The sequence below is a fragment of the Monodelphis domestica genome, chromosome 1, assembly GCF_027887165.1.
Source record: "Monodelphis domestica isolate mMonDom1 chromosome 1, mMonDom1.pri, whole genome shotgun sequence".
Taxonomy (NCBI): Eukaryota; Metazoa; Chordata; class Mammalia; order Didelphimorphia; family Didelphidae; genus Monodelphis; species Monodelphis domestica.
The window spans coordinates 438,375,571-438,387,611 of record NC_077227.1 but is presented as its reverse complement, the minus strand read 5'-3'; the positions used below and the strand labels follow the sequence as shown (position 1 = coordinate 438,387,611).

The following is a 12,041-nucleotide window of genomic DNA, read 5'->3' as shown; positions in this document are numbered from 1 at the left end:
TTTCCTCCTCCTTCCTTCCCCTCCTTCCTTTCTTCTTTCCTTCCCTTCTTCCCTCCCTCCTTTCTTCCTTCCTTCCTTCTTTCCTTTCTTCCCTCCCTCCTTCCTTCCCCCTCCTTCCTTTCTTTCTTCCTTCCCTCCCTCCCTCCTTCATTTCTTCCTCCTTCCTTTCTTCCTTCCCTCCCTCCCTCCTTCATTTCTTCCTCCTTCCTTTATTCCTTCCCTCCCTCCTTCCTTTCTTCTTTCTTCCTTCCTTTCTTTCCTCCCTCCCTTCCTTCCTTCCTCTCTTCTCTCTCTCTTGTCAATGGTTTTTCACTGATGGGAAAGATTCATATAAGGAATCTTCCCTTCCCCCAAACAGAGGTGAAAGGTTGTGGTTTTCTTGCCCCATTAGACTTGGCAACTGTAATGTGGGGGAAATATTTTGATCTTTTTTTTTTAATTGAAAAAGGCCTCTCTGAGTTTTCGAAGATCCCTGTCTCTTCTTTATAAGGAATTTCTTAATGGTGTTCAGCTGCTTGGCAACTTGTCTCTGATGCAGGCTTTCTACTGACTGGGGAGCCTACCTCCTTCCTTTTCTAAATTTTCTCTGGGAATGTAGTGATCAGGAAATTTATGATGCCTTAACAGTTTGTTAGGTATTATTCTGACTCTTCCTTTTACGGAGTGTGGTTACCACTTGCCCTGAATACTGAGCTCAGAGAGCTTAGAAGGGGAGCCTCTGGCTCTGATGGGGTCATGGACTTTAAAGTAGGAGCCTGAACTGCTGAGCTTAGTCATAAGTTTCTAAGAGCATCTCAGAGGGCAGTGAATTGAGAGTGAATTGTTGGAAATTTCTTATTCTTTCTTGTCTTAGGGAAACTTCTTTTGGGGATGTACTATGTTTTCTCTCTCTTCATGTACAAATAGTGCCAAGGTTTTCCGGATTAAGTTCTGGGGAATACTAGAGTTTTAGGAAGGTCACTAGGGCTTGGTAGGGGCTTTTAAGATATGTAGTTAGGATTATTCACTAGTGGTTATGGTGTTCAGAGAGAGGATTCTTCTTCCCAGAGGATGTGATATTTCTGGGCAGGAATGAGAAGGGGTGGCATTCAGAAAGTCAGTAAGTAAGCATTCAGGAGAGAAGAAGAGCAGACTGTCTCCAGTGATAGAGGAATATTTGGTCCCACAATTTTTGTGACAAGCAAGCCTCATTTTCTAGAACTTTCTTCTTCCCATCCAAAAGAGGTAGCAAATTTGATTGCCTATTAGATTCTGTTCACTTTAGACCTTAAACTTCACTCTATGGTTGATGTCATTAATGATTTAAAGAGGCAGATTTTTTGAGTCAACCCAGAAACTACTAGACAACCATAACTGGGGACTAGCAAGATTATTAAAGTGGGTTTCCTCTCTTTTTAGAAGTAACCATAAGACTTCCAGCAAGCTCAAGGAGGCAGGCATCAGAGACCCTTTTGTGTCCTGTTTGGAGGGTTTATGACTGTCAGAACTGAGGCATTCAGTATATTGGTGTCCTGAATACTTGGCCCAGCCTCATTTCACGAGCTGTCCATCTAGCTCAGTTAGCAGGGACTAGGACCCATCCCTCCTCCAGCTCAGAGGCTAGCTTGGGCATTGGCACTCAGTAAGTGCTAAATTACATACAATTAATAAACAGTCAAGGGCAGAATATAACCTCCAGATTGCTGTAAGTAAAACCATTAGCTGAAGCTGACCCCAGCTCCTCAGGGGTCCTGCCTTCTCTCTCTCCTACCCTGCCAGGAGAGTGTTAATTTTCAGGACATATCCACAGACAATTCCTCTCTACCCCTTGCCCCCACCAAATGCCAATGAGAGGGCCATTTAACCTCTAGGTTGAGGATGCCCATTTCTCTGAGTCCCAGGCTGAGATACTGCTCCCTTGCTTATTTCCCACAGGCCAAGGATCACTTGTTGGATGCCAATAATTTCTGGTGACTGGTGACTGGGGTTTGATTTAAGGCAGTAACCTCCAGGGAAAAGGCTCAGTGTCATAACCCTAGGCTGTCGAGTACCCTGTGCCCATGATTACTAATGTTTTTGCTTAAATACTGTCAGAGGATGCTCAAATGGATGTCCATCAAACTCCAAATTCTGGCATAAAGATTGAGCTATTTGCATTATGCACGATATATAGTTTAATATACTCATTATAGGTGAGCCCTGCTTTAAGAAAACCCAGTCTATGGAAATCTGAGCTTAGAGAACAAATGTGATTATTCACATGCTAAAAGGATTCACTGAAGGATTCCTTTAACTAACAGGAGCTCCCTTGGTGCATTTAAGTGTTTGATTGCGATCATTAACTACTTGACAGAGAGACAGGGGCAGTGGAATTTAAAAATAAAGTATTAGGAGCCACTGCCCAATGAAGAGCAATTAGAACTGAAGATGAAGGCACTCTGAAATGATAGATCAATGGAAAAAAAATCGGACTTATTATGAAAAAAAAAAGTTGATTTGTTTGTGACCATTTTGTCTTAGTCGGGGTATACCTGGACTTAGACGTGACACGTGTGATGTGAGTCAAAGATGTTGCAAGACTTGATCTTTAGCATTTTTCCAAACTGTGACTTAGGCCATTCAGAAAATCAGATAAAAATATTTCAAGATTATTTCCCCATCAAAGGGGTTGTTTGTGTGTGTGGGGATATGGGGGAGTACATTCAAATTTATGAATTTGAATTTATTTAAATCTATTGAATTTGGATTCTTGGTACTTACACTACAGTTTCACTGTTTGGAAGAGATGCCACCTGCCTGTATCTCCCCACAAATCATCATTCTTAGTGACCCCCTTGCCTTCTCACCAAGAATGAAGATAGCCTTCTCTATCTTTTCATTTTTTTTTCTAGTGTAGAGAGCAGGAGCTACTCTGACAGACTGGAGAAGGAAGACAATAGGGTGAAAGGTGGGGGGCATCATAGCTCTCTTGAAATCTTTGAAGGGGACTAGGCTTGTTTTGCTTAGTTCTTGAGGGTAGAACTAGTAGAGAAAATCACAAAGAAGCAAAGTTATGCTTAAAGTCAGGAAAACTTCCTAATAAGTATGACTATTCAAAGTGGAATGGGCTTCTTGGAGAAGTAGTGAATTCTACTTCATTGGAGGTATTCAAGCAGAGTCTAGATAACCCTAATGGGGTAAATTAAAGTTGGGTTGGACTAGATGGCCACTCAGATCCTATTTATATCTGAGATTCCCCTACATGCTCTAGCTCTTTCTTGTGCGCCAAGCAGAATCAGCCTAATCCTTCAAATACTTGACAAACATTTTTTTTTAAAGTTTTTAAGTCTTCTCTTCTCCAGGCTGGTCTTCAATTCCTCAAGTGTATCCTTATAGAACATGATCTCAAGGTCTTTCCCTGTTCTGGTCACCCTCATCTGCAAGCTTTCCATCTTATCAAAGTGATGTTAAGAATTAAATAAAATATGGGGCAGCCAGGTGACTCAGTGGCTTGAGAGCTAGGTTCAGAAGTGGGAGGTCCTGGATTCAAATTTGTTCTCAGACACTTACAAGCTGTATGTCCCTGGGCAAATCATTTAACCCCCAATGTCTAGCCCTTACTGCTTTTCTACCTTAGTACCAATGCACTGTGTTGAATCTAAGTTGGAAGGTAATGGATTTTTTAAAAATTAAACAAAATATTCCTGAAGTGTCTGACAGGGGAAGACTGCAGGGGAACTGTTACTTTTCTAACTCTTATTCCTTTCTTAATGTATCTGGGTTTCACAACCCTTTTAAATCATTTCCTTTTTTCTTCTCCTTTATTCTAGTGATGAAAAGGTGAAATTTCTTCTGGACAAGGTAAACTTCTGCTCTCTTCCCCTCCTATCTTTACCATATTTTCCCATCTATTTTCTCCACCTAATCTTTAATCCCTCCTTACCTAGTGATTCATTCCTTGATGCCTACAAACATATCCAAGTCTCTTTCTGTCTTCACTAAATCTTATCATCTCTCAAATTATTATCCTATATCTTTCTTCTCTTTCTCAGCCAAAGTCCTAGGAAAAGCTTTCTATTTTTTTTTCTTACAGCACAATAGTATTCCATTACAGTCATATACCATAATTTGTTCAGCAATTCCCTAATTGATGGGCACTTCTTTAGCTTCCAGTTCTTTGCTACCACAAAAAGAGCAGCTATAAATATTTTTGTGTCTATAAGTACATTCATTGCCTCCATTTTGCCACCTCACTTACTCCTCAATCCTTTGCAATCTGGTTTCTGACATCATAACTCAGTTAAAAGTGTTCTTTCCAAAGTCAACAATAATCTCTTAATTATTCAATCTAATGGCCTTTTTCTCAACTGACAACCTTTTTGACTTCTCTGTAGCATTTGCGGGGTGAGTGAAGAAGAAAAATGACAGTAGTAAATATATATATATAAATATAATATATTGTTATACATATATATTATAAATATATAAAATATGTATTCACCATATCTTCCTTCCAGATACTTTCTCTTTTCTAGATTTTCATGATGCTACTCAGTTCTCATGGTCATTTTTGATGGATTATCATTTATATTACACATTCTAATAGTTTGTGTAGCCCTTCATCTTTCTATACTTTTCTCTCATTTTTGGTGACCTCATCAACTCATATGGGGTTAATTATTATGCTGATGGTTCTCAGACCTATATATCCAATCCTAGTCTTTCTCCTGAGCTCCAGGTTTACATCTTAGGCTATCTACTGGAAATTTCCAACTCTCTGTCTCTTAGGCATTTTAAACTCAATACATCCAAAACCAAACTCTTTTGTCAATTTATCCAAACCAACTCCTTTTTCTTGACTTTGTTACTTCTGTCAAAGACAGAGTGTCTTTTATCCTTTCAGTCACTCAGTTTTACAACATCTATTTTATCCTTGACTCCATTCCCTTACTTTTCCCCATATATCATTTCTACCCTTCAAACATCTTTTGCATTTGTCTCTTTTTCTCTACTCACATGGACATGACCCTAGTCCCCATCACTTTTGGCCTGGAATATTATTAATTGCCCTAATTGATCTCCCGGCTTCAAATTTCTCCCCACTCTAATTTATCATCCATGGAATAGCTAAAGTGATTTTTTTTAAAGCACAGGTCTAACTATGTCAGCCCCTTAGTCAATAAACTCCAGTGGCCCCTCGCTGTCTCTAGAATCAGATATGAGCCTTTCTCTTTGGCCTTTAAAGTTCTTTACAACTTGACCTCTTCCTAACTTTCCAGTTTCTTCTCCCTCAACAGTCCAGGCAAACTGGCCTTAAATTTTCTCATTTAGGATACTATTTCTTGGCTCTGCACTCCCTTCCCCCATTCCAGGAACGTACTCTTTCCTTTCCTCGGGTCTTAGAATCTCTAGATTCTTTTGAAACTTAGCTCTAAAGCCACCTTTTTTAAGGTGACCAAGGTCCCCTCAGCTATTAGTGATTTCCTCCTCTGAGGCAGCTAGGTAGCCCAATGGAATAGACCACTGGACCTGGAGTCAGGAAGATTTGGGTTCAAATTTAGTTCCAGACCCTTATGAGCTAGGTGACTCTGGCCAAATCATTTAACCTTTCTTGGCCTCAGTTTTCTCAAATATATAATATGAGAGTAAATAATAGCACCTACTTTGGAGAATTTGTTATAAGGATCAAATAAGATACTATTTGTTAAAAAACAAAACAACAAAAGCGCTCAGCACAATGTCTGTCACATAGTAGGCACAATATAATTGCTTATTTTCCTACCTTCCCCAGAATATCTTGTATTTTATTATTATATTTGGACATATTGTCTCCTATGGTTCTATTTTAAGCCCCTTAAGGACAAGTCCTGGCACATGGTAGGTGCTTAATAAATGCATGTTGATTGATTGATTGTTTGGATGCAATCTAAGATTCATTAGCTTTTTGGGCAGCTGAATCACACTATTGATTCCTATTGAACTTTCAGTCCACTAAAGCTCTCTGATATTTTTCAGACAAACTGTAATTGTAATAATCCAGGCTTGAAGGGATGAGAACCTCATAAGGCTATACAAAGAAAATGTATATTTCTTCCTTTTTCATGAAAGGCTTTTGCCTTCCCCCCAAATACTTTGACATCTCAGTGTATCTATGCCATCCCATCAGTTATAGATGTTCCTTCCAATGGTGCAGATCACTATTGCCCCATGGCTTCTCATCCTTTTCAGTTTGTGTTCATGTCTTCCTATAAATCTCTGAAATAATACATATAACCCCAAAGATTCTTGGGATCTTTTAATATATTTTATCCAGTCCATTAAAATACTCAGGATGTCTATGTGATAATCTTTGCTCTTTCTACATGCTAGGCTCAAATATCCCCAAACTACTCTGTCATGGAAGTGGGTAGATTCTCAACTGACCACCATTTTCTTCTTTAGGAGATTCTTCCTGGTTCCTCCAGCTCCTAGGGAACCCTTTCCTGTCCCTAGGCTTCCTCAGATCTGCTTAGCTTGTGTTTCGCATATACCTACTGTAAGAGGGGAAAGTTACAATCAATCCAGGTCAAGTAATCTACATATTTCACTCCACATGCATGTTGACTACTCCAATAGAATGGTGTCTCCTTGAAGGCAGGGACTATTTTGTCTATATATCCTCAATGCCTACAATAATAGGGTTTTGACTTAGAGCAGGTGCTTAATAAATGCTCTTTGGTTGATTGACCAAGTATAGGTGAATAAAATTTTTTTTTGAAAATTTTCTTAAAAGTCAAGGTGGAGGGATGCTTCCCACATCCTTCCAAGAGTCTTAGCCGGAGGTCACCCAAGTGGTAGGTACTAGACCTGGTGTTAATGATGAGATTCCTGAAATCCATGGCTTTTGGGGATTTATTTTTATATCCCCAATACCCATAGTGAAAGTACCAAGAAAATGAGGCTCGGGAAGGACTTTACCCAAGGTCACACTGCTTACTAGTCCTGGTATAAAAGGACCAGGTTGACCGTGAGGTCAGGGACTCTCTTGTTCGTTGTGTTGGGTCCGTGGCACCTAGCAGGGTACTACCTTGCACATTGTAGGTGCATAGTAAATGTCTATTGAATGAATGAATAAATAAATGAATACTGGTCTGAGAGGCTAGAAAAAAATAAATCATTCACCTTCCTGTTTCATCCTTGTTAGGTTTCTTCTTTTGACACCAGGAATTACTGAGGAGGTGTCTTGAGGAGCCTCTGTCTGCTGTTTTGGGCCCCAGCTCTATCTGACCTGTTGTGTGAGGGGTTCAGAGACCCAGTGAGTGCCAGTCTCCATGCCTGTCTGCACTGCCCTTTTACTGGAGGGCTAATCCTAGGTGCTGCTGGCTCTTCACTCCAGGGAATCTGAGGTGGTGAGGGAAAGCTGGGAGGATAATCTAAGCTAAAATGGAAAGAACAGTCTTTCCTATTTAAAGGCAAAATACAACTGTGGCTTAACTCCAAGTGAGGCCTGGACTGACCTATTCAGCCGCAGCCCATCCACAGGAGCCTTTGCATTTGTGATACACCACACAGGAGGGGACATTTCTAATCAGGCTCTGGGCACATGACCAGGCATCTGGGACTGTGTGTGATAATGCACTCATTGGTACTCCAGTGGCCTTTGAGAGTGAATGAGTCTCCATAGGCACCTAACTCACTAGCATGAAGGAGTTTAGGCTCCAGGGAGGGCAGAAATGATGCACTTGAAATCCAGTCCTTTTCCTAGTTTGTAACCCATCGCAAATCCCCTGTTTGTTTCCATGTCTGTGAAATGGGGATGGCTGAGCTCAGAAAGGCATGGTGATAACCATGGAAAAAATATTCTGAACTAATTGAATAAAATTTTAAAAAAAGAAAGGCATGGTGAGGGTTTTTAAATGCCCCTTAATTTTCATTCACAAAATATAGAATTATAAGCACAGTTAATTATCATTGTTACCTTGTTGTTAGGTTTTTTTTTAGTTACCAGACAACAAAGAGTTAAGTAGACATTTATAATGTCATAACCATCATCTTGTGAAATGATAGGGAATCCCCTGTAATCCTCAGAGAGCCTTTGCAGATGAGGAAACCATTTAGAGTTTGGATTCCAAAGACCTGGATTCAAATAGAATTTTTAACATTTGGTACTTGTGTGACTTTGAGTGAGTCACTTAATTTTACAGGGTTTCAGCTATCTTCTTGGTAAAGTGAGTGGATTGGACTCTATGACCTCTAAAATTCCTTCTTTCTCTAAATTTTCACCAAAAAAATCAAATCAAGACAAAAAACTGATACCTGTAGGATGCAAACTTCTTGAGGACAGGAACTATTCACTGTTGTCTTTGTACCTAAAGTACATGGCACAAACTGGGTGCCTAATAAATCAGTTGTTTAGGAATCAGGACACAGGCATCCTAGCTCTTCCACATTGATCATAGGATTAGAGATTTAGAGCTAGAAAGGACTGTCATCGAATCCAACTTCTTATTTTACAGATAAAGAAACCAATGCCTATGGAGGTTAAATGATTTGTATAAGGCTATTTTATAGACGTTGAACTGTTCAGTTATTTCAGTCATGTCTGCCTCTTCATGAGCCCATTTGGGGTTTTCTTGGCAAGATACCAGAGTAGTTTGCCACTCCAGCTTATTTTATGGAAGAGAAAACTGAGGCAAACAAAATTAGATGGCTTGTTCAGAGTCACTTAGCTATTAAGTGTTTGAGGTCAGATTTGAACTCAAGTCTTCTTAACTCCAGGCTTTCTCTACTGTGACATGGAGCTGCCCCACTCAAGAGATAGTAAAAATCCAAGGCAGAATTTGAACTCAGTTCTTTGGACTCTAGAACCAATATGTACCAGGTCACCTTTTTTTTTCCCTCCTGGCTTCAATTTCTCTATACTGCTGAGAGTTTTGGACTAAGTAATTTCTAAAGACATTTCTAGCTTTCATGCTGGATAGCATTATTTCCTTTCTCAATCCAGACTAAAATTTCCCTTCTTACTTTTAGCAGTTGTCTATAAAAAAGAGAGAAATACCAGAACATAGATTTGCCAGTCTTTACCAACATAAGTATTTGTTTTCTGGAAGGACTATTGTCCAGATGCCTAAAGTACAGTCTAAGCAAACGTGAGCTTTTGGGGAGCTGGCTATAATAAAACCCCTCCCTGGTCCTTCATAATTGTATCTGTAGTGAAAGTCAGAAGGAAGACAGAATGGCCACCAAGGCAACACCCTTTTGACTTTGGAAACCATTATGGTTACTTGTAGTCATAATAATAATGAATCCTTCTTTGGGGGAGAGACATCTATTACCTTGCCCCTCCTCTGTGGGTCCGCCTACCTAACTCTAAATGGTGTGGTATGGTTATGAATCAGCTAGGAGACACAGTGGATAGAACACCAGACCTGGAGTCAGGAAGAACTAAGTTCAAATCCAGTCTCAGACACTTACTAGCCATGTGACCCTGGGCAGGTCACTTAACCTTGTTTGTCCCAGTTTCCTCATTTGCAAAGTGACCTGGAGAAGGAAATGGCAAACTGTTCCAATATCTTTGCCAAGAAAACCTCAAATGGAGTCATGAAGAGTTGGACACAACTGAAAAGACTGAACAGCAACCAATTATTGAATCCTTTTTTTTTGTGCCCAGCTCTGTGCTAGGCACAGTGGGGAATACAACTATAATGTAGGGTGCCTGCCTTGAAGAAACTTAGAGCAAAGATTTGCAAGGCTTTAGCAAGAGCCTTGGGGCTGTTAATTAGAGGTTTTGTGTTCAAGTGCCCCTCTGTTCTTTGTAAGTGTCTTGTATATACTCCCATGAGTATATGTCATCTCCCCTATTAAAAATGTAAGCTCCTTGAGGGCAGGGATTGTTTTGTGTCTGTCTTTATTTCGCTGGCAGTTAGCACAGTGCCCGGAATATAGAAGGCATTCAACAAATTCTTATTGACTGATTTCTTGATTAATCTCTCTTTTAGTTGTATGACCTTAGATAAATTACTTTCCCTCGCTGGCTCTTAGTCTCCTTGCCTATAAAATAAAATAAGGAGGTTGTATTAGATGACCTCTGTGGCCACTTCTAGCTCTAATTCTATGATCCTAAATAGGGTCATCAAATGAGGTTCTTTTTTTTCTTCTCTTCTCTTTTCTTTTCTTTTTTTGACTCATCTGTTCTAAGACCTGTTAAGAAAAAAGGACATCATGAGAAATGATTTTGAAAGTAATTGTAGAAATAACATACCCCCCCAAATAGAACAAACTTATCAAAAGATTGAGATTTCATTCCATGTCACCCAAATAATCTGTTTCTAAGCTATAGCAGTTGCCTCCTTGTATAAATCCGTCTTCAACATAACAGAATTCTGTTATAATCAAGGGATCCCAGGATCCCAGATCCAGAGCTAGCTAGAAGAGGCCTTGGAGTCTAGCTACCTAGTTTTGGATATGAGGAGACTAAAGCCCAGGGTCTTGTCCAAGGTCATACAGGTAATATCAGGGGGAGAACCTGAACTCAAGTCCTTTGATTCCAGAGTCCAAAATTCATAGATTTAGAGTTAGAAGGGATCTCAGGGGCAATTCTAGTCCAATTCTCTCATTTTGCAGATGAGGAAACTGAAGGCAAGGGAGGTCAGATAACTTGTCCAAGGTCATACAGGCAATAAATGCCAAAGGTAGGCTCTTGGTCCTTTGACTCGATTCATTGTTCTTTTTATTTTTACTCTACTGATCTTTGTAGTTGTTTTTAATGGGCTCCAACTAGTCAGAGTCCTTATGCTCATTCTAAGCTAGTTGTTTTATCTTCTTCACATAGAATATCATCCATCATGGAGAAACCATAGCTCTCCTCTTAGGACCTCTGGTATGTCTACCAAATATCTCATAGGACATTTTATATAGATTCCACCAATGAGATTCAAACCTTGATCCACTGTTTCTCCTGTGCACTTGTAGGCTTCCCATTCAGGGAGAGATGTCTTTAGTCGACTCCATTTTTAGAGACTTAGTATTTTAGGACTGCCTACGAGACAGCTTATTCTCATCTTACAAATTTAATATTACTAGTTTTTATAACCCAAACGACACTCATTTTTTAACAAATAAATGAATGCTATCTGCCAACTTCCTCAGTGGGACAGATGCGAATCAGCTTTAGCAAGTGCATAGATGACATATCAAAGAGTACATTGAGTAATCCTTCCCTCGCTTAAAGCTTTTTCCAGATCATAGACAAATACACTGGAGCTGTGTAAAATAGAGGTCCCTGCCACAAGTTTATTCTTGGGAGTTAAGGAATTTGCATGTTGTAGCCAGGTGAGTATTTGTATAAGACTGCTGTGAAGTTGGGAACTAGAGGAAAGTCATCTTCTATCATAAGGCTAATTGTAATGGGAACATGCAGGGAAGATGCTCTGGGTTGATCTATTATTTGCTATCGATGTGGCTATGTTTTAATTTTTTCTATACAAATAATTTAGTTGTAAGGACGCAGACTGATTTTTTTTTTTGGCAAAACAGTTCTAGTTAGCTAATTTATTTTTCAACTTTAAAACATCAGCATTTTATAGATCTGAATTTCACAATGTGAGGATGATTGCTACGTACAATTTGCAAAATTGTGATTAACCAGCCCCTGCTTTGAGTCAGTTCTCCCTAATTCACAAAGGCTTCCAAGAATAGTCTGCACAAAATTCAGTTTGCAAATTGCAGGGCAGATTTTTAGAGGGCAGTTTAAAGAATGAAGTCCTAAGGGTTTTATCTATATTTATATCTCTTGTTAAGCCAAACCCTTATGTAAATGTTACAATCTGTAAATAACAAGCAAGAGCTGCTTTCTTAAAGGGAAGATTGCATCTCCATTTTTGAGATGTAGCAAAATTATTAAATGACAGAATTGACTGAGAGGCAAGTATATTTGGAACCCACTAATAAACATTAATCTATATCATCAGCTGTATTTGTGTGGGTATTTAAAGGTTTCAAAGTGTGGAGACCTTTCAGTTTGCAGCCACATTTCTCTCAAATTGAAAAACACTGCCCTTAGTGCTGGCTTAGAAAAAAAATGGGGATGACTGTTGTATACTTTT

At 39.4% G+C, this 12,041-nt stretch overlaps 1 protein-coding gene across 15 annotated transcripts in view; it reads left to right on the top strand.

Moving 5' to 3' along the window:
* The window catches only part of ZNF536 (zinc finger protein 536), a 622,265-nt gene that overhangs the window by 107,274 nt on the left and 502,950 nt on the right, over window positions 1-12,041 (top strand). For 6 of the 15 annotated variants that reach the window (XM_056812231.1, XM_056812230.1, XM_056812228.1 and 3 more), the window contains exon 3: window positions 3,789-3,819. The exons of the other annotated variants lie outside the window; for them this stretch is intronic. The gene's annotated coding sequence lies outside the window, so the exon portion shown is untranslated. The remainder of the gene's footprint in view (window positions 1-3,788; window positions 3,820-12,041) is intronic. 15 annotated transcript variants of the gene reach the window in all.